The sequence below is a fragment of the Crocodylus siamensis genome, chromosome 3 (genome assembly GCF_052110815.1).
Source record: "Crocodylus siamensis isolate JL-2025a chromosome 3, ASM5211081v1, whole genome shotgun sequence".
Classification (NCBI taxonomy): Eukaryota; Metazoa; Chordata; order Crocodylia; family Crocodylidae; genus Crocodylus; species Crocodylus siamensis.
In genome coordinates, this window is record NC_143397.1 from 204,767,949 (window position 1) to 204,788,604 (window position 20,656).

The 20,656-nt window shown below is 42.4% G+C and overlaps 1 long non-coding RNA gene across 3 annotated transcripts in view; it reads right to left on the reverse strand.

Annotated features, from left to right (window-relative positions):
- Positions 1 to 20,656, reverse strand: part of LOC149869364 (uncharacterized) — a 111,282-nt gene that overhangs the window by 17,904 nt on the left and 72,722 nt on the right. For 2 of the 3 annotated variants that reach the window (XR_016441460.1, XR_016441461.1), the window contains one exon: positions 2,689 to 15,593. The exons of the other annotated variant lie outside the window; for it this stretch is intronic. This is a non-coding gene — a long non-coding RNA (uncharacterized LOC149869364). Of the gene's footprint in view, positions 1 to 2,688; positions 15,594 to 20,656 lie in introns of those variants that run through there. 3 annotated transcript variants of the gene reach the window in all.

Here is a 20,656-nt window from a genome sequence, read left to right on the forward strand (position 1 = left end):
TGGTGGAGTAGTTATCTAGCAATGACTCCAGAGATATAAGTATAAGCATTGCCACAACTTAATTCACTCTAAATGACTCCTTGGTCATTCGGGCCAGGGTTTCAAAAGGTAATCAGGTATGATGCTCATCATAACATTCCTCTGGGAAGTGTTGGCCATAGAAAGTAGTGTGCCTTATCTGTACCAGTACTATACGTTAGCGGGCTTGGGAGGGCCTTTTTGCCTTTCTGATTAAATATTTCCAAAAGATTATTGTCCTTCACTATTCTTAGGCATACCTGATATTGCTTGACTGTCTTTTTTCCTTTTATCACTTCCCTTTTTCCTATTTACCTCCTCCAACTTTTCCTCAAGCTTTCATCATTGTTGAAAGATTAGTAACTTTGGAGAGGCTAATTCTGTATAATGTATTAAGGATGATCATATGTGGACTCAGTTTGATCTCTTTGGTCAGAAATTCAATATATGAAGCACCTTTTGAGAGTTTGACTTTGGGCTTCATAAGCTTAAGCCATTTTACTAAGTGACCATTGCATTGGCATGTCTTGAATTGATGCCAGCATCTTAGTGGTTAAGGCCTTAAGGACTAGGGGCTAAATTTGCATCTGGTAAGGAATGTGATGTGAATAAGCCATTAGGTCATGTCCCAATGATAATGACACATGCATTTCTCTAGGAACAAATGGCAGCTGCACATAATTGTTTTTCTGCTATTTGTCCCTGGGGGACACATCTGCACGCGCACTGTGGCATGCAGCAAACTGTCCTGAGTTGGGTAGGAGAGGCTGGGGCCAGCACATGTGCTGGCCGCAGCATCCTTACCTGTGGTCCTGGGGGCCTCCCAAGGCTACAGTGGCAACGATCCAAGCCAGGCTGGCTCTGGTTTCATGTGACACACACTACTGCCATGTGCACTTTTTTGTCGCATTTGTTTAGATACTGGGATTCCCTGGTATCTAATTTTGGCCCCATGCTGCAAATAGGCAGCATAGTGAACCTTTTTACATGTGCCATATGCATTTTGTGGTGCCTCAAAGTGCACATTCCCACTCATGAGGATGTGGCCTTAAGAGTACATAGATTTCCATTAGGACTCGTAGTAGAGATGATATCTTTTATTAGACCTACATAAACTCTTGCCAAGTTTTCTTGCTTAAGAGGTGGGCTGCTTAATGTTGCACAAGGTGGAACTTCTATGGAGCCCTTTGCCTTCATTACCAACATGAAAATGATAAAAGCCTGAATTGTAATTTGAAAGGAAAAGGCATAGATTCTTGGCAGGAACCCTAGGACCTAACAATTGCATTGCTTTGGTGTATATCCTATATGGAAAGTAAAGTAAGTGTTGCTGCTGATTTCTTTAAGTCTTTTCCTCTTCTCACTATCATCACTGTAATTACTTACCACAAGTAGCTGAGGTAGAATTTATTTTAAGTGCCTAATTCCATTGACATTTAGTGGGCCTTCGGTTCCTAAATCACACAGGCCTTGTCTATACTAAATAATTTTGCTGGAAGAACTCTAGGTGTCCTGGCAAAATTGTTAATGAATTCACACTTACAACTCCCCAGTATTTGTAGAATGTCTTTCTTTATGCAAAGCACTACCAGCTCTGCAAAAGACAGAAGACATGTATTGCCACAGAGAGCTCACCAGAAAGCACATGTAAACACACACATGCTTTCCACCAGTTGCTTTTAACAACTGGTACCACCCAGGATGCACTTTGTATGTTGCCAGCTGTGAGGCTGTAATGGAGTGGTGCAGAACATAGAAAAGAAGGATTGGAAAGTACCTCATGGGCATTTCCATACATGCATGGAAGTTTGGTTCCCCAGGGGCAACTAGCAGCAGTGCACCTTGCACCGCAGCTACTTGTCCCTGGGGAACGCCTATGCCACACATGCTTTGGTGATCTCAAGTTGCCCTGGGCTTGGGGAGCCTGGGGTCAGCACTGTGCTGGCCTCAGCAGCATTGCTGGGGTTCCTGTGGGGCTCCCGGGACCACAGCCATAGCAATTCTGCCATGCAGAGCCTAGTAGGCAGCCGCAGCAAACTCTGGGCACCCTGACTCCATTTTTCAGCAGGGCACACTGCCCGAGCATGTGCTGTGCCAATTTTTTATTTCCATGGGTTTTTCTGACCCCTGGATATCCAAAATTCAGAATAACAGTGCAGTGCAGCGTGCCCTTGCAGCCCAGAGAACACTGGACTGTGTGGTATGAGGTGCTGAAAACATGTTTGTGGGGCCACATGCGTCACAGTCGCATTCATCTGGATGCACACTATTCACATACAATGAGGAAGGATAAATAATTTTACCTCAGGGCAAGAGATCCTGTGTTCATATAGCACCTTGCACCATGGCACCTTGATCCTGACTGGTGCCTCTGAGTGTTTCCAGATCATCATCATCATCATATTAAATAGGCTCCCTTACGAGCTCCTATCTCTTATTCATCCAAAACAAATTACACTGAAATCTGGACCTTGCACATCACTATTTTTATTCAGGTCATCATACATTTACATGAGACACATTACATCAAACAGTTATGAGTCATTTTTTTTAAAGAAATAATAAAGTTGGATGTGTTCATCTTTGCTATTCTGTAATACGGGACTGCTCCATACGTTGCTGGGTTGCATCGTATTTTCCTAGAGAAATTATCTTTAAAAAAAAAGATTTAGTCTTTCATTGAAATGGTTATTTTTAATTACTGTTCTTATATTATTTTAACACAGTAGTCTGGAAAACAAACAAAAGATGCTTAATTATACAAAAACAGATCAGACTAAGTTTATGAAATTTACAAATTACCTAAAATGCTAGGAGTTAATTACAGTCTGCTTTCCCTGGCATGTCAGCTTGATTAAATTTGGAGTTCCAAGATGAATTGGCCCAAATTCATTAGTGTTCCCTGGGTGCATATGTTGGTCAAGGTCAAGCGAAACACATTGACTATAGTGATAGTGGGGAGGGGGAAGGGATTCTAAAGAAGGTGGACTCTTAAAAGGTCTGGGGTTGCAGCAAGAAACTTTGATACTTTTTAACTTAATAAATCTTGACAGCCTAATCATGGCTAAGCCTTTGCAGTGTTATTGGTACAGATGGCAAAGCTAGACATATTTAAAGAGATCTCAGCAGCTAGTGGCAGGAGAGCATTGAATCCAACTGCACTGTTGGGCTCTCGGAGAAAATGCAAGAAGGGAGGATAAAAAGCTACACAGCATTTCCATCTCTTGACATCTCCAACAGCCTCAGATACAAAATATGATAAGGCTCCTGCTGAGCTAATAAGCCCAACAAATGTCTGTGTCCGTGAAGTAGATGAAGTGGGATCAAGTAGTTGGGGGCTGCTGTATGAAAATAAGCCAGCACCCAGGGTATAATGGCACTGTAGAAAGCTGCAAGGTCAGACTGATGACAGAAACACTGGATAAGTAGAGACCCCATCAGTAAAACAGGTTTGCCTGCTGGATCCTAGCCATATAACTATTTTAAAAATCCCTATGTTTTAGAAAACTCATCTAGCTTAGTAAATAAAAGGATAGTGTTTAATTTTGTTTTATGAAAAACTACAGCAATTTTCTACTTTTACCCATAAAGATTGTATGATGAACTGTTTTTCATTAAAATATTACATTAAAAATAAGTCTTAAATAAAAATGTTATTGCAAAGTAAAGGCAGTTTTGAGGTAAGCAATAGTAACAGGTGAACCATAGATTTGTTCAAGACTTGTTGCCATATTATATTGTTTATCTCTTAATTTCTTGTACATCAAATCTGTCCCTATCTATCTTATTGTTAAGCAGAGCAATGTGTCCCAATGAAATAATTTATTTAAGTTTAAATCACTCTGAATATATGAGAATGATAAATGCTGCTTCTCACACTTGCAGAGAAACGTATAAACCTGCCTGATTGAAATAGTGTTAAAATCTAAAAAAATTAGACTGCTCTTAAAATTTCAGGAATCTGTCAAATTACTACAGTAATTCTTAAAGAATCATATCCATTTTGTAATACCTGTAAAGGTTTGTTTAAAAAAAGCAAATCATTTTAAACACCATGTGAATTGGTTCATTAAATATGTAGGAAGGCTTTGAAAATTTGACAGCATACCAGAAAAGATCAGATTAACCACACCTAGCATTTCCTTTAATCTAACTATGTAGAGTTTTAATTTTATGCAAATATAATTATTGCTAAGTCCCAGCATGTAATACTTTGGCTGTTGAAGTCCATGGGAGTCAGATCTGGTCCTATGAGTAAGAGCAGCACTGGAAAAATAAATCAGTAATGATATACAATGAATATTCAAGGCTGTTTCTCTCTTCCCATTTTAATCATTTACAGATATTTTCAGTTTTCTTCCAGTAAGACTACTACTACTGAATATACAGCCTCCCCTGGAGTTTTGAGGGAGGGATACATAATTATGTATGTCAACCAACCTCTTGCTCCTTCCTGGGACTGGTTTGTATATAATTCACAGAACTGCATGAGGATGCGGAGCTGCACTGCACATCGGGGCTAGGGACAGACATTCAAAAAGCCTAAGCCTGAATTGATTCACTCTTTTCAGGTTAATCTAAGATGCACAGCTTAAACTGATAAATAACTGGTCAGACATTCTCTGTTAAATCAGGACATGCAGCCACATGCCTGCAGTGGTTCAAGCCAGAAGCTGGGGGGCACTAGAGCATGCCTGTAAAGCACTGCCAAAAGGCAGGAAAGAGAGACACCCTCCAGGGCTTTCACCCCCATGCCCCTCTGGAGCCGAAGGGATGTGGCTAGGCTCCAGCTGGGGCTAGCACAACATGCAGAATGCCAGCCACCAGCCGGGGATGAGGAGAGTGGGGAGCTGCTGCCAGACTAAGGAGTGGGGATGGGGGAAAAGTCCTTTCTCTGAAGCAACCATGTATTGAACACAGCAATTTGCAAAGCATACAACAGGGAACTACCAAAAATCTTCACCTAAGCTAAGATGCAGCCCAGTAAAACACAGCATACACAACTTAGTCTAACTTAAAATGTAAACCAGGAAGACAAGAATTAGTCTGACTAATCCTGAGGGAAGCGTGTCTCCTTACAGCCAGGCATTCAGAAAGGCTTTGTTTAAATATTCCTAGCTTTTGCACATTCTGTTTTCTAATGTAAATGTAGCTCTGCATTCATTGGTGAAATTCTGCAAATTCCCTTAACTACATCTCCAGCATGCGTGATGATTGTCAGGTCTTTCTCAACACTTCCCACCTCTCAGTCTGGTCCTGCAGGTCTTAGCTCTGGGCTCACAGGTGCATCCCTGCCTGGCTGCAGGCAAGCCACAGAGACTGCAGCCAAACCCCCCCGGGACTCCTGGGGAGAGAGGGGACAGAGGGAGGAATTAACTCCATCCCTTCCTGGCTACAGGCAAGCTATGGAGGTGCGGCTGGGACTGGCAAACCCCAGCTGTGGTCCCCAGGGTTTGCCAGCAGAGGGGGGTGGAGATGGGACAGAGGTAGGAATTTGCCTCAGGGGCCATGGCAGGCCAGAATCTGGCCACACCCTGCCCCTGTTCCAGCTAGACAGCAGAGGGGAGGGGCCAGTGCACTGAATATCTGTTCTGTTACAAGTTTAAATCTGTTTCTGATCACTTAAACGGGCTTATGTGTAATGTCTGTCCCTAGCCCAGGACTTCCAGGGGACATTGTGTCTCAGGCTGACACTGTGTTTCCTGGAGCTCAGTAGCAGAGAAGTGCACTGACTGCAACATCCTTTTAGTCTGAAAAGAATGCAGCCAGTTCCTAGAAGCACACCCACTAGCAAGGGGAGAGGTTGGAGTGGCAACTGTAAAATAAGAACAAGGCCCCTACGTGCTGATACCGCATGACCTCTGAGTGCCTTTTATTTGGGTTGACTTACTAGCTGTCATGATTAGGCTCTGTGGTCCTGGTGGTTAAAAAGGTGGTGGGCAGCACACACAGATAGTGCACCTTACGGAAAAAAAACCACGTATGAATGTTGAATGTCTAATTATGTCATCTCCCGTCACACCTCCTGTGTTCTGCCAATAATTCTTCCCTCTCTCTCTCTTTCTCTCCATTTATCACACAAATGTCTCTGCACCTTCTTCCACCCTGCCTTTTACAATCAGCCATATCCTAGCAGCAAACACATTTAAAATCTCCTGTTGAAATACTAGTCCCATTTCCTAGTAGGGAAAATAAATGAGGCTTTAATGTGTTTTATACAGTGCCTTGCACAATGGGGTCCTGATTCCAAGCAAGGTTCTCTAATATAAAGATAAAATAATAAAATAATAATACTTGGCCATGGAGAAGATACCTTTAGAGCAAAAGTGCTCTCATAAAGTCAGAGAGATTTTTAGGCCAGAAGGAAATGCTCTGATCTGAGCTCACGCACTCTACAGGCAATAGAATTCATCTATTTCTCTTCCTTCTCAGCATTATTTTAGCATGAGAAGCTAAGAGAAACATCTGGCTGTGGATAGGATAAAAAAGCAATATAGAACTGACATTTTACACTGAATTGAAAATAGGGCTTTAAACAATGCAATCTGTGATGTTACCCCTGTGTGGAGGAGCCTGCTTTCAGTCTGACAGCAATATGGAAATCAGGAACACAGTTCAAGTAATAATTGATGATTATAGTTTCCATGTTCACAAACACAGACACATTTTACATTTTTACCATAACCACATTTAATTTTATTAAATATGTAATACAAGCAAATGAAAAGAGGTGGTCACAATTAAATATGTAAAAGGCAGTGTCAGTATTTAGCTGGCTTCTGGGCTATGTAGCCCATCACAATTCTGTGCAAATGATAAACCAGCAGAGCAGAGGACAGACGATGCTATGCCCTGAGGGCAGGAATGAAGAAGGCACAGTTGGAGGGAGGATTAATAAAAGTGGAGAAGACAGAGGCCAGGTTGCCAGAAAACTCAATCACTGCATGCCAGCTGCTTGTGGCTGCTTGGGTGTTTTCTGTTACTCTTGGTGATTTCTCTGGGTTGCAGCGGATCTGTAGATTATACTGAAATGTTGTAACTTGTTCTTTTAGTCCTGCTCTAATTCGTTTCTTTTGTGGAGCAAGTATTCATGCAGTCTTTTATGTCCTTTTTGCAGACCCTGGCTCCAAGGTCCTCCTTCCTCATCTCCAGCTGAAACTCAATAAAGAGCTTCTATCACTCCCCTCGCCTTCTTTCACAGTTTGTCGATGGGTTCAGATGCTTGCATCTTATTCCCCCTTGACTGAACATGGAGCGATGAGGGGTGTATTAATGATTCCTCATCTACTTTCGTGAGGGATTCCAGGGTCTTTGCAGAGAGTCTGAGATAACCAATGACATTCTGCTTAGTGAGCTCTGTTAGTGCTGTGTAGGGCTTCCTCACGATAAATATCCCTAACTGTTCATTTGAGTAAGTTGGCAACCATTCAGACTTAGACACACAGACTTATCATAGCCCAGGAGTCAGCAATGTTTTCTGGGGGTGGTCTGGAATGATCCAGCTTGGGTGCAAGCTGGGCCAGCACTAGGACCTGGCTGTTGCTGCTGCTTCCCGCTGCCAGGCTGCTGTGCAGGCAAAGCTCCCCACCACCTAAAGCTCCCAGTCTTCGTAGGTTGCTGCTCCCTGACATAGGCCATACCCACCCAACACTGATTCCTTCATGCGTAACAGAGTATGGTGGGGGAGCACTGACATACTAAAGGAAGGTATTCAGCGTAGGATGACCATGGCCACATCGAGACATACAGGCATGTGTGGCTTGTGGTGCCACAGACCTCTTTACAGTGCCACAGACTGCACACCTGGAACATTAAAATGTACCCTGCACTGCAAATTTGCAGTGCACCCAAATTTGCAGTGCAGGGGCAAATTTTGCTACCAGGAAATCCTGGTAGCAAAAAAAAAAAAATAGTGTGAAAAAAGCAGCACAATGCACATGAGAGAAGCATGTGCTGGCAGACATGGAGGCTTGGTCCTTCCAGGAGACACTTTGGCTGCGGGTCAAAACATCGCCACTTCTTTAATGGTCCCTCAGCTCTTTCAACACACTGGGAGCCAGGAGCAGCAGGGAAAGGGCAGTTTCCCCGAAGCAGGGTAATTTGCCTCACACCACAATGCACACATGCAGGGGTGTGCAGTGTGGCAAAAAGTAGTGGCGCAAATTTGTGTCACTAGTATTTTTCATGATGTAAGCACATGCCCCTGCATGTGGGAATGTGCCCCATAAGTCCCATGTTCACTGGAACAGGCATGTTTTAAACAATCCTTTTGAGTGTTTGCCAAATGAAGGATTTTGTCTGGTTTTCAGAGGGACAACAAGGACCAGTAGCATAATTAGGGCAGAGCAAGAGAGGCACCTGCCCCAGGCGCTGACTATGAGTGGTTGCCAGGATTCCCCTGTCCGGCCATAGGAGCTGGGCAGAACAGTGCTGCACAAATCAGTGTATCTGGGGAACCCATGGGGTGCATGGAGTGAGCTGAATGGGGTCCGTCCCCCCTGAGCCTATACAAGCATGGGGGAAACCCTGCACTGCCTCTGCCTAGCCACAGAAGCTGGGCAGAGCAGCATCGCAACACTGTACATCTGGTGAGAGGGGGAGCAAGTGGGGTCAGCAGAATAGTGTGCCCCTGGGCACTCAACAAGTGCCCTATGCCACTGACCAGGACATGTGAAAACAGGACATTTGTCACCCTATGCTGAGTACTTTTCTTTAGTACTTTAGCCTCCACTATACTCTGGTATGTGTGAAGAAGAGTTGATATCAGTGTTGAGCTGGAAGAGCCAGTTAGGCCTACAATAAATCTGTACGTCTGCCCCTCAGCTTTTGCTTTCTAGGACTCTGTCCCCCCAACACACACATAGGCATGCTCAGCTAAGACTGGAGCTCAGAAACTGTTGAGTGTACTGAAAGCAAGGTGAGTGGAGAAGTAGAGGTTTCCATTTTAAGACCAGTGAAATATGGTGGCCCTAATTCAGCAGTGACAGCCTTTGCAGAAATTATCATTTTAACTTGAGAAAAAAAATTGTATTTGATATATCATAAGTCATTTGTTTTTGATAGAAACACTGTTTCCTTCAACATTTTTCTCAGTGAAGCAGGCCCATACCTACTTCGACAAAAAAGTGCCATATTAGAAAAAATGCCAGAGAAATGTATAATTGTAAGGGTTCCATGAACGTTCTGTAGTTACCTTTGATTAGGAATAGCATTGTTGTACTGTCGAGAAAGAATGAATTTATTGGATATAAAGAAATATATATTTTAATTACCTGGAAAAGTTTAGTGTTAAAGCGGGAAAAGGATTTCCTCATCATTCCTAGCACATGGGATAGTGAAGGAACAGTGATGTGTTGGTTCCTAATACAGAAAGATTGGTTTCGAAAGCCAGCCAACATAGATCTGCTTCTATACTATATAAGCATCCTGGTTAATGCATGTTTAAGCTTAGATGGAGAAGTCTCATTAATAATATAGTATCACAACACTATTTTATTATTGGGGGCACTCTGGCAGAAATAATTTCATAATTCTTCTATCATCTTTTTAGTAGTGATTAAATACATTGTAATATAAAGATAGCTTTTGCCTTCCTTGGAGTACTACTGAATTATTTTAATAAGATTTAGAAAGACCAGGTATGGCATCTCCCTAGGGTTACAGTTTACGTGGGGCTCAGTTCTAGAATCATATGAGGGCATCGGAAGAAAATAAAGAGCATCCACTCCTCCTCATTCCACCCAATTTAAGGCTGGCAAGAGCTCAAGTGTTCAAGGAAGTGCAGGGACTACTTCATACGTATGCCCTTAAAGTGCCTGGTCTCCTAAATGAGCCAATGAGAGGTGGACACCAGGCATAGCTAGTGCTCTATCACTGTGCACTGGCCAGCTGAGCTGCATGTGTGAGGAGTAAGATGTGAGTTCCTTTAAAGATGTGGCTTCTAGAAAGCAAATAAGTAGATGGAGGGTCTGTTTCTGACTCCAGGTGCAAATGCCTCCAAAATTAAACACCTTTCCTGCTCCACTTCCATACGTCATTGTACCTTATCTATTATCTCAAAGGATCTGGGGGAAGACTGGGTGCACATGAATTCTTCTGTCCCCTCCAGAGTACTATATGACTGATATTATATTGTGAGCCAAACAATTAGCCATTGACAACAGAAGTGATCCTACCATTACACAACGTGCTGTCAAATTCACAAAATAAACAAACAGAAAAGATTTCATATTAATATCTTGTTGGTTACAAAAATAGGAATTAATACATAATTGTCAGGTAAGATCGCAAATAGATAATGAGTCTGAAAGAAGAAAGGTCTCTCTTGCGCATATGTAGTCACGTGCAACTTTAAAGTGATTTGGCTAATCCCAGGGAAAATCTGATAGAAAATGAATGTAATAAGGTATATCAGATGTTTCAGTGGAATGGTCTGGTATATTGAAACACAGAATAATAAAGACCAATAACCAACATACATTCCATTTAGAAATATTCATTCATTTAAAAGCAGATTACAGTACATACAATTAAAGATTTCCATTTTGTATGATGCATATTAAACTTAACATTTCAAAATATAGAAAGATATTGAGTCGAAGCATAAAGATCTGTAGCATATGACTATTTTACACATAATTATATGATATATAGTATATATTATATATTATAAGCTGTTTACGTGAGAAATGTAAGGATTATGTAAACTGCATCTTTATTTTTTCATTGCATCTCAGTAAATATTTCCAGTCCTTTTCCTTTTTTTTTTTTTGCAAGAAGTCTGTCTCTCACAGAACAAAGAAAATGATAGATGTGAGCCTCTATGATTGCTGAGAAGGCAGAAACAGTAATGACACTCAGGAAATTCTTTTCAGTTCAGAAATCATATCTAGTACATTTGGAACATTGAAGTTCCTCTTTAGAGAGCTATGTGCACAATTCTGGCTTGCCTTAGAATCTTGATTTGCCTTAAATAAAGCACAAAATAAGCAATTATTGTATTTTAAATATATACCTCAGGGTATAGTTACGTTTTTGTCATTTCTTGGTTTTAAATCATTCCTTGTTTTTGAGGCACAACAGACATTCACATAATATCAGATAACAAATGTATACCTTTGTTACTGGTGTGGTATGTAAGAGGCAATATGTACTAGAACCTGACTGCCTCAGAAATCCAGGATTTGAAGGTTAATTGACTCTCTGACACCTAAGATTGGATTTGTCCCAAACTTTTTATAAATACAGAGAATTTTGTATAGATATATGTGGTCTAACTCTGTGTTACCCCTCCACTAGCAACTCACAAAAAGGTCACACTGGGAACTAGCCATGCTTGGCACAGGGTAGGAGCATCCTGGTGGAGTGGGTTAGCACTTCAGGAATTAGAAGCCAAGTTGCTCAAAAACAGGCTGAAATTGTCATAAAAATAGTCTAGAGTATCTCTTTTGGGAGTTCAATTTTTTTTAATGTAAATGAAAAACTGGAATTTGTACAATTCTTCATCAAAATGTCAACCAGAAAAGGGACAGCATTTTCACAGACATTCCTGTCAAAATATTGACATGCATTCATCAAAATTCAAAATGCTGATGTGATGATTAATTTTGGAAAATGTTGACCCATTCTGGTTAGATGCCCAGAACAAAAAAACCTTTGCAGGATCAGAGCTTATAGTGAACATGAAGCAAGGTTAATTAAAACCAGCCTATTTCCTCTGTCTTATCCCTACAGTGGGCAAAAATGCCAGGCCATAGGAGTCTGTGCATGGGCCATTACTAACTAGACTCTCCACAAAAAATGTAACATGTATGCCCAGTCCCTTATCTAGTAGCCAGAATTTGGCTGATAGGATTTATTCATATTTTGGTCAATTTTTGTGACACATTTTAGAATTACACTTTTGATATTTTTTGTTGATCTGCTCATTGTGGACCCAATCCTGTTTCCATTAAAGTCAATAGCAAAACTCACACTGACTTCAGCAAAAAACTGTTTCATATATAATTTCTGTTGCAGTCGATATTCATAATGAATTCTTGCTTAAAATAAAATTATTGACTCTTCTTTTGCTAGAGTACAGAACAAAGTCCTATAGATCATAGAACCTGTATTTTGCTGCATGTAGTTGAAGAATACTTACATTTCTATTATCTAGTCTATATAAAATATTTATTTTTGGCATTACAATAAATAAATAAAAAGATATTAAAGTTGCCAAATCAAGGATTAAAAATCAGGACTTCCCAAATGCCATTTTCTCAGCTCAGTCACATTGATCAGATTTGTAACATAATTAATAACATAACAGTTATCTCAAACAAGGGAAACAAGAATGGGAGGGCCTTGTTACGCGTTACACTGTGAACTCCTCAAATGTTGATCAGTGTTAGGGCCTTGTTGCACATTAATTTTAGGTGGCTCCTGGAGCTCTTAACTCCTGGATTATCCATACATTAACACCTGAAACAAGTTTTAAGCACACTTTAGGTGGCTTAAAGTTATGCCACTCCAGGGCGGGTTTATCTCTGATCAGTGTTACTGAACTTGTGTTCCATTAATGTGTGGCCATTCCCTACAGATGAGCCACCCAAGTTGCAGACCTAGAGCATTCCATGATGCAGGATGCAATGTGCCTTCCCTCTTGTTCTGTGTGGACAATCTTTCCACCCCCTGAACGCTACTGCCCACGGGACAGCTCTGGCGCTAAGCCAGCTCCCCCTCCTGCCCCTGGGGATGTGACCTTTCCATCCCTAGGGGTACAATGCCATGCAAACAGCCTGAAGATCACATGCCAACTAGCTAGGTCACAGGGCACAGATGGGTCCAGGGGGATAGGGGGAACAAGGTAGGGAGTTGGATTTGGGTTCCCATGAGCTGGGCTTTCTTCCTAGGGCAGGAGCAGTAGCTCCCCCAAAATCTCCTTCTCTCACTGCTCCCATCTCCCAGCCACCCCAGGAAGCACAACCAGCATGCCCCACACCCAGTCCCAAGTCCCAATTTATTAAAACATTAGACCTCCTTTAAATTACTTAAATTATTTCTTTTCAAATTCCTTTTTTCACTTCTTTTTATTTTGTCCTCCAGTGGCTGACTTCCTTCATTCCCCTACCCTTTCCCCACCCCTTTTTCCTTTCCACTTCTCATTTTATTACCTACTCCCATTCCATTAATGCCACCTCACAGCTTCATGTTCCTGCCCCCACCCAACCCATCTCACAAACCCACACCTAGAGGAGAGAGAGAAACCCACCCTGGCTCACCAGCCCTGTAGTGGCAACTTACAGCTACAGCTCCTAGGTTGTCACTTGCTTGCCAGCCTTCTTGTGGCAAGTCCCATCTGTGCAGTTAGGAGACAGTCAGAAAGTGTTTTGAGCCTTAAGGTGTGACTGTTCCAAATTTGAGTTAGCACAAACATGAATCCCCATTTGAGCAGGTCAAAGTACAACGTGTAACAAGGCCCTTAGAGCTAGTGCAAGTTTCAAGTAGTCACATGTTCAGGCCACGGGGGACATGGAGGACTGAAAGGTAAGATTCCTTCCTTTCCCAGTCTGGGCTTCTACCCTGACCCCTAAAAACAATATGGATTAGGACTTCTCTATACTAAGAATTGGACACTAGCAGCCAGCCACCAGTGTAGTTGATATTGATGCAAATGACTAATGTAGATAGTGTAAGACCTTATGTAGCTTATCACTGAAACTTAGGCCAAGAGGCACTGCAGTCATTTGATAACGGCTTTAACCATCTGTCTAAGGGTTTGCATGTGATGGCTGGTTCTCAATGGCTATAATAAATGGCTACAAACAAAGCCTTGATTAATGTTACAAGGGAAGTCCTAATTTGGAGGATTCCCTGACGTAGAGAATTTAATTTTGCAACTTTAAACAGAGTTTCATATTCCTGTTTACTTTTAAATAAAAGAAAAAGAAAAATTGAAAGTACTTTTATTTCTGTGCCCTCAAGTTTCCATGGATTGTGATAATGTGTAATAATGTAGCTATGATGGTCCAGGAAATATGAGAGAGGCATATATTTGGGGGGTGGTATATTTTACTAAATTAATAAACCATTATTTATTGCAGGGCTGTTCAACCTTTCAGAGACCAGGGGCCATGTGCCCCCCTGGGCTGCATGCTGCATAGACCACATGCTACACCATATGATTCCCCTCTACTGCATGCCCCCCCTACTGCATGCCCCCCACTATGCTGGCACACACCCCCCACACACACCACACTGCTTGCCCCTCCACTATGCCACATTGTGTGGCTACCCCTCTGCCATGCTGCATAGCAGCCTTAGCTCCCCCAATTCTCCTGGCCACAGGTTCCCTTGGCCCCATGGGCTACCCCACCCCTAGGGGTGGAGGCAGGAAGAGGAAGCTGGAGGAGGAGGAGGGTGCCTGAAGACTCTGGCAGCTACAGCAGAAGAGCAGTGGATGGAGCAGTGTCTAGATCAGGAGCTCATGGGTCACAGATTAAGTCCTTGGGGGCCGCCTCTGGCCTATAAACCATCAGGTAAACAGCCCTAATTGACTGAACCAGATTGATTGAACCAATTAATGTTGTCCCCCCATATCCTTGCCTCTCAAATATTTCTGGGACTATCAAAGCTACAGCTGTAACATCACTCAATTCAAATGTTTTGAATCATCATTTGCCTTGTGCAGCTTGCAAGTTCTGCTGGCAATGCTTGAAGTTCCTTGAAGTACAATGCCTGTGCAACTAACAGGTTGCATTGTCACAACCTGCAATGTCTGTATTGTCACAATCCCCCAATAAGTGTCCCCTTTCTAATTGGGGCAGGACTGAGAGACAAGTAGTGTGAGGATTAGGCAGTACTAGTTAATTGGTCTAAAATTGCGGCTGTCAATTAGAAATAGGGCATTACTCCCAAGAGATCCCTGCTCATATGGTAACTTCTAACATACCCCTCTGAGCCCTCTGTCACCACAGAGCTCCATCTTTCACCTGTGCCTCCTGCAATTTATTCTATTTGAACTTTCTGGGGTGTCAGGATTACTGCAACCTCTAGAAGAGTGCGCTGAATCAAATTAACTACTCGCGTAAGTAGGAGCAACTCTGTTGACATTAATGGCATTGTACATGTTTATACCCTTATGTATCTATAAATCTCCTTAGTTGCTGTAGAGAATGAGGGAGTCTTCTGTATTGCTTTTTATTAACATTATATGGATCTTGTTCTATTTGTGTGATGCTATCCTAATGCAAGGTGCTAACTCTAGAGAGGCTGTTGTGGGGAGAACGAGCAGAAGACAAAACAATAGCAATAAAAAGAATAGTCAGAAAACAAGCAAGGATCCTTGAGAAAACAGTGGGAAAGCTCTTAATTAAGATCTGGCTCTACATCTGGCTTGAACTAGGCCAGCAAGGTTTATTCTGACCAGGCACAAACCTAGGATCAAAAAAACATTACAGTTTCTGGCATAGGGAGATAAGGTTGTTGAAAGGCCAGCACGGGCTGAAGACCACTCTAACAGAGGATGCGCAGAGGCTGTGTGATCCTCCCAGCGCAGGAGCAATGTGTTTGGGTTGAGTAGAACGTACCCACACCTAGCAAGAAAACATATAAAATTAGGTAGAATCTAGGTAGAGTGAGGCAAGGGCAGAGTGGTAAAGGAGTCTGGTGACAGCTCATGAATTCAAGTCTTGCTCTGGACTTACGCTGAAACCTGCCCCTGGTCTATCTAGCTGTAAATGGGTATCAGGCTGCTCAGGTTGGGGAATCAAAAGCAGGCAGTTGCAAATGTTTGGAACTTCACTTGTGTGTGCCATTGCCTGTTAAAGTTCTTCACCATATCATCCCTCTGAAAGTTCATGTGGAATATGATTAAGGACTAAGTATACAAGCCTTTTGTTGTTTTATCCTTTTTCTCTCTGCTTGCTCCAGGCCTTTGGGGGAAATAAATAATTATTTCTTTGAAGAGCTGTTTTGTAGATTCTTTAGTCAATGACTGATCACCAGTCTTTGGAGTAAAAAGGGTCTGGCAAACACTACTGAGCCTGTCATATTAACATAGTTGTGAATCAGATGGTGCTGCAACGTAAGTAGTTCAATGACTGGGCACTTGTACTTGTGACACGGGTTTAGTCTTCAGGGTTTTAAAAATTTAAACCAGTGGGTTTTTAATTGAAACCCACCATTTCAATTTTTCATCTCATTATGGCAAGGTGTCCAGTGCTTTTCTTTTTTTTTCTAGCAGACCCTGCCCCCCTCTCCCACAGCTGGGGGGCAAGCTGCCAGTGGGCCATGTGGCCCCTGAGCTGCAGGCGGCCCCAGTCCTTTCCTCCACAGTGTCAGTACCCCTGGGACAACCCAAGTGGGTTGTTAGTGAACCAGGTACTGCTCTAACTTGGAGGCAGCACCCAGCCCAATCCAGCTGTTCCCTGAGTCTGCCTGGGGAGCAGGAGCCAGCAGGCTTCCAACAGGTGGGCTCAGGGAAGAGTTGGATCAGGCCAGGTACTGCCTCTGAGCTGGGACAGGACCTAGTCTTCTAACAGCCCACCCAGGCAGCCCCAGGGGACACCACTGTCACAGAGGGAAAGAACAAGGGGCCCTCACAGCTCAGGGGCCACTGGACCTACCAGCAGCTTGCCACACCTCCCCCCTGCAGCTGCAGGAGAGGTGAGAAGGCTCTGCCAAAAAAAAAAGATTGCACCCGTCACCTCATCCGCCCTCAGCAGGCTCTTGCAGCCAGCAGGATTGCTGGGGCCACCTGGGAATAGGCTGGGCATGGTGTATGGGACGCTGAAAGCCCAGGTGGGTTTAGGGAAGCATTGGATCTGGTGCCTCCAAGCTGGGGCAGCACTCAGCCAGCCAGCAGCCCACCCAAGCTTCTAGCACCCCATATTCCATCCCCATTGCCAGCAAACCCAGCTGCCCTCCTGCTGCCTTCCTGCACTGTCCCAGGCATAAGCTAGGCTGTTCCTGGGTGGCCCCAAGTGTCCAGCTGGCCACAGGAGCCTGCCAAAGGCAAAAGTGGCGAAGGACCTGATCCTTTTTTTCTGGAAAGCCTGCCTGCCTCTCCTACAGCCAGGAAGCAAGCTGACATCTTCATCATTGCAATTTGGAACACTGCAAACTAAACTACATCATTTAAAACCCTCAAAACTCTTGCACATGTACAGAGTGACGCCATTAAGCCACATTTTCATCATGTGTACATGGTAATGGCCACTGATGATGTGTAGGGGGTGCACACAGGTACATGTACACCTCCTGAGTTGGCCGTGCCCCCCTGGAAGCACCAGCTCCAGGCTCAGCGATCGGCCACTGGGGAACCCTCCCCCCAGTTGATGATCGGCCGCTAGAGGACCCCCCCATTAGCGACCTGCTGCCCCCCAGACTTGGGAGGCACCAGTCACCCATGGTAATAGTTTCACATGTATAAGCACCCTAACTGAACTGCAAGTTTCTATCCTAGAGACCAGGGAAGGGAGCTTAGCCTTAAAAATTAATTGGAGCAGGAACTGGAACTTGGGTGAGCCACCCTCCAAGATAAGCATATTAATCATCATGCTAAAGCTACTTTCTCTCTCTTTTTGATTCTTGGAGAAATTAATTACATACAGGAACTGGAACATCTACATCAGAAGAGGTTGAGGGAGATGCACCTCAGAAAACTCTCTAACCCAATAGTGTTGACACTGATCTGATTAAATGAACAGCTATATTTTAAGTCCCTGCTCCAAATCAGTGAGAAAGGTCAAGGTTTAAGCAAAAATCTCCTTCATCTCAGTAATGTCACCTTAGACTATTGCACCAGCAATGTTTTGTGGATGGTCACATCCTCTTGTGAATCTAACCCTTTATCTCTTTTTTATGGCCTTATTACTGGCATTCTCTTCTCCGGGTTCTGACATGGACCCATGTGCATGATGATGACTGTTGCCTCCTTTCTGATGTTCATACTACGACTCTCCACTCATTTTCAAATAATGAATAATAAGAATTGCCAGTCATGCTTTTAAAATCCAGCATGGAGTTTGTCAAGTTTAACCAACACAAATTCTTTCTGCACAACTCCACCCATTTGCCCAGAAATCTTACGGAACAGGAAATAAAGGAGAAGAAAATAGATTCCCTGTTGCAGAAGAAGGAGAGCTTTTGAGTCACAAAATTTCAAAATGTGATCTTTTTATCTTCTTTTTCAGCATGAGGCAAACAGAGTATAACAGATTTGTACTCTGAAAAAAATGCTTTTGTTCTATAGCAAGAATTTCAAGATTAAAACTTAAACAGTGGCTTCTCTTAAAGAGGCCCATGTTTATTTAGACCTTACCAAACCAGTAACACTATCCCTTAATTATCTGGCACTTGTGCATCACATGATAGGGGATACCAAGGACTCACCTGCCCTATCTTTTATGTTTTCATCAGCCTCATTTGAGGCTGTTGCCCAGCTTGTCAAGAGCTATTTAGTAAAAATAGAGTGGGGAATATTTCCCGCTTCATGAGAAGCCAAGTGAAGAGTCTTTTTCCCACAAAAAGGAGAGAATTAGAGGAAGTAACAAACCTAGTATGGGTCACATCAGAGACCTAGACACAGATTGTTTTCTTCCTATTGGGCATCTATGCAGACTTAGGAATCTAGGGATTCTACCCTGCCTAAATACTAAAAATCCATTAATATAGCTCCTTTTTAAATATACCATCAGCAGACCGAGTCATAAAACAAGCAGCAAAGAGGGTGGGGACACATTTTACATTAAGTGTTTTTCAGGGACTGCAGCAGGTTGAAATAGGATCACATTTTTGGCATCTAAATCCATTACGCACCTAATAGGCATATTGGAATCTGGCCCATAGGGGCTGCTGCAACCACAGATTTAGTTTTATCATTCCGTCAAATAGAAGCCCTATGCCTGTCTAGTGTTTCTGAACATAAAGCCATTTTATTTAGGCCATTCAAGTCAGGATGACTTAGGCTGGGCCTGGGTTGCTCATGCTGAATCATTCCTAGTTCCTGGAGATCACTTAGTCATTGTAAGAATCCCCCTATTTCTTCAACTCATCTGCCTTCACAGACAAGTGCAGACAGGAGTTTTCCAATACCTACACCAGAAGAGGAAGGGAATAGATAGCCGTGGCAGTAATATTGTTCAGAAATCACGCAGAGTCAAGATGCTGTTTCATTCAGCACCTGAGTTCTGTCTGACCACCACTCTGGAAGAGAAGCCTCTGCAGAACACAGCAATCTGGTCCAGCTGGTTCTCAAAAGAGCCTCTCAAAGGGAGGGTCCTTCACGGCACTGGCTGAGAATGAGGCATCTGGGAACCTGGAAGGCTCCTGGAGGAACTGAGTAGGCTTAGGGCTGGGTTGTGGGAGGCTTTGCAGCTCAGTTTAGCTAACAGGCCAAGTGAACTATTGTGAAGGTCTAAGCAAAGAAATCTCACACCAGGAATTGATAGGGATTGTGTGTTGCAATTGTCACATCAGGAATACATCCGGCAAGCACACCCGATCATGTTCTTGATTATAGCATAGACCCAGAAAAGAAGGGGCTACTCAGTTCTTGGAAGCTATCCCTAATGCCATATCTCTCGGTTTAAGTTGAGTGCTTGAGTTTACTGCCCTTGACTTGCAGTTTGCAATAGGTACAGATGTTCAGGAGCCTTCAAGGCCCATAGTTTTGATTTGTGCACTGAAGAGGCTTGGTTGCCTGGAACCCATTTAACCTCTGGTTTGGTTTACAAGTTAAACTGGAATTTAAATAAAAGCTGTGGTCGGAGGCCTTTAACCATATTGATATATGTCACAAGTCTTATTTTAGGTCATAAGGCGTGGAGTGGGGGTTGCAGAGTTTTTGATTGAAGACAGAATTATTTTTCAAGCTCCCTTTCTATAACTGTTTAAATTTAGTTTGTGGCTTGGCTCTCTCATAAACTCTTTGTTCATTAAACTTCTAGTTGCTTCTGTTGAAAACAGAGGCCCTTTTCAAGTCAAATGTTTTTTAAAAGTTTAGAGAATGTTCTGGTATGTATTTAAAAAGTAATGGATAGTCTCTAGATTTCTACCCTTGTATTGTCCATGTAAAAGTGAAAGGCAATACCCTAAATAACAGATTCGGTAGGTAAATTTTATTTTGAGTGCAATCCTAACTTTACATTGTTTACATGCAGTGGTGATCTGGTCTGGAAGTGAATGACAGTTTTCAGCTAAGCTGAAATATTTAGAAAAAAATATAAGCTGACATTTAGCGAAAGACAGATGAAATAGAAGTCTTATTAAAGTAATAAGTATAGTAATTGCCATTAGATACAGAATAATGACACAGTGATCAAATTAATCAAGCCATGATTTAGATTTTCAAAATTGATTAGATATTTTGGACTGTGTGAGCAATTAATATGGTGTACTAAACTATCTTGAGTTTAAATTGATTAGCATTTTTTGAAAAATATATAGCAAATGGTTATGCTAATCAAAGTAAATCAAGCTTTGTTAATGGAGATTCTTCTAATGATGAAAGATACTACATTTATAAACACAATTTTTTCCTCAGCACACATTTAAATAGATTTTATATTCTATGAATAGTAAAATGTTTAAGTCTGGCAAAATAGTCAACCTACATAGGAAAAGGCTTTGATTACAGTAAAATTACACAAAAATA